The following is a 2548-nucleotide window of genomic DNA, read 5'->3' on the forward strand; positions in this document are numbered from 1 at the left end:
TTTTTTTTTTTTTTTCGGAACTGGGGGTTGAACTCAGGCCCTTGCGCTGGCCAGGCAAGTGCTTATTCTACTGAGCCATCTCCCTGGCCCTTCTTGAAATATTTTTGTTGGCTTTCTGATATAGTTTTTTATTATGGCTAATTGGAATTCTATTATATTTATTTTTCCCTGCTTGGAAAGTTTTCTTCCATGACTTCTCTGAACAGATTTTTTTTTAAATACAAGAGCACAAATACACTTTTATTTTCCGTTGGTTTAAATTCTTGAGGGGTACAGCATGACATGGATTCTGTGTCCGATGGCCTTAGCAGGAAGGTTGCTTCGGAACTTGGCACACACCATGCCGCTGTTTCCACGGGCCCGAGTTACTTTCCCACAGATCACTCTGGTTTTGTTTGGCTTGCCACCTGGAGTCACTGTGTTGTTTTTCACTTTGTACACATAAGCACGTCTCTTGCCCAAGTAGAATTCAGTTTCATCCTGGGCATAAGCACCTTCAATTTTAAGAAGAGCTGTGTGTTCCCTCTGATTCCGGAGACCCCACTTATAGCCAACAAAAATGGCCTTGCACCACAGTCTTCCAGACGTATTTGCCTTTTAGAAGTCCTGTTCCCGGTGGGACTCCCCAGGCTCCAAGATGGCGGAAAAAGCTCTGAACAGATTTTTTTATGTCGTTTGCACCATCATTTTTTTTTTTATTGGTTCTGATCAATCTTGTGGTGTTCTTCTTTGCATCATCTAGCAGCTTTTGGATTGCTTTCTTATGGTCCCTTGCTATTTTCAAGAAATATTTCTTTTCATGATCATTGATTGTAATCCTGTCTTTTGTCCCTGAAATTCTGTCCTCACATTGGCTCATTCTGCTGCATACACTTTCAAGGAAATTTTTAATAGCTGGGATATCTGTTTCATAGATTCTATTTCTTTCCTATGTTAGGCATTCATCATTTTTCCTAAAATTCTCTTTTTAAAAATCTATATCTGCTCTAGAATCAATAAGCATGCCTTACATTATGGTCACCACCTCTGTAGTTATCTGAAAAATGATTTCTGGTTTGATTTTTGCTTTGTCACTTCCACTGTTACCACTTCAGAGAGTCCTGGTCATAGCTTTTGGACTGTTCCACCTCATTGCTCTTGGTGAGCTGGAAATCAGAGGTTGCATCTTGTTTAGGTGTCTTCTTGTTTTTTATTTATTTTTAGGTAAATTCCTTTATTGACGTTCATAAATTTCCTACTGTGAGCTGCTTGATTGCTAATATTTATAACACTTTGGCAATGACTACTTCTTAGTGGTGTCTATCAGATAACTGGATTTTGGATTTTGGGTCTGTTGCAAGATCCTACCTCCTAGATTTATTAGAGATAAGTTGCTGCCTACTTGGCCCACTCCTGGTTCTTTAACAGTAATTTTTATGACCCTTGGGCAATCTTATTCTTGGTATCCCAGGAAGAACAATCAATTAGAAAAATTACATCACCTTGGCTACAATCAGCAATGATACAATCAGCATTGAAAATGACAAACTGAAGTAACTATCATTTTGGTAGCTTCAAAAGTATGAATTACCTTTGTGGTTGTATAACAAAATCTAAGACTAACCAGAAAATTGTGTACAGTTAAAAAGCCCTCAATATCATGATTTTACCCTCAGCAGAGAAAATTTAAAAATGGTTAGGGGGAAAATAGAGAAGTAGAAGAGGAAGAGATTAGAAGCAAGGCTGGAGGACAAATAAAGATCACACAAATTTTGAGAAAGTGGTGAAGATGAGAGAGAGAGAGAGAGAGAGAGAGAGAGAGAGAGAGAGAGAGAGAGAGAGAGATCATAGTGCTATACCAAGTGTTTATTTATTTATTTATTTATTTGTTTGTTTTTTATTTTAGGGAAGTGTCTATAGGGTGTTCAGGGTCTCACTCTACTATATTGGCCTAGTAGTGACGCACCTGTTTAGAGCCTTCCCAAAACTGGGATTGCAGGCGCGTGCCACCATGCCCAGTCTCAATTGCCATCTCAGCATGCCCTGTGGGTGGATGCAGTGCCAGCATGGCAGGCCTGGGGATCGAACCCCCGGCCCTTTCAACCAGGTATTTTCAATAGTAACAGAGGGATACAGATACAGGGAGTGTGCAGAGAGAGGCTATGAGCATCCTACAGCCAGTTGAGAGATGGAAGAATGACATAGAGAAAGATGACACAAGGAGAAGGAAGAAACCAGACGTAAGTCCTCTTGCAGTAATAGTAGGCTTTACTATGAAAGTGAAGAAGGACACAATAACGGGTGATACAAGCACAAAGAAGCAAAGAAGGAAAAAAGGCTGGCATGAGCCTGCCCCCGGACAGAGCCCTGAAGCTACACCTGCAGAACAGGCAGAGGTTTTGCCTTCTGTGTACATTAGTGTGAGAAGGATACTATAAGATACTATACTCATTATTTTTGTGGATAATGTTTTAAAAATTTACCTTTATTCTTATTCTATTAGTATGAAAAGTTAACTTTTTTCCAAAATAGAAGTGAACTTTTCATGCCAAAAAAAAAAAAAAAAAAA

At 39.3% G+C, this 2548-nt stretch overlaps 1 pseudogene; it reads right to left on the bottom strand.

The window, feature by feature from the left end:
- Positions 1-219: 219 nt before the first annotated feature.
- LOC105741384 overlaps positions 220-2548 on the bottom strand; it is a 20058-nt pseudogene continuing 17729 nt past the window's right edge.

This window comes from Octodon degus, unplaced genomic scaffold (assembly GCF_000260255.1).
Source record: "Octodon degus isolate 3935 unplaced genomic scaffold, OctDeg1.0 scaffold00010, whole genome shotgun sequence".
NCBI classification, from domain to species: domain Eukaryota; kingdom Metazoa; phylum Chordata; class Mammalia; order Rodentia; family Octodontidae; genus Octodon; species Octodon degus.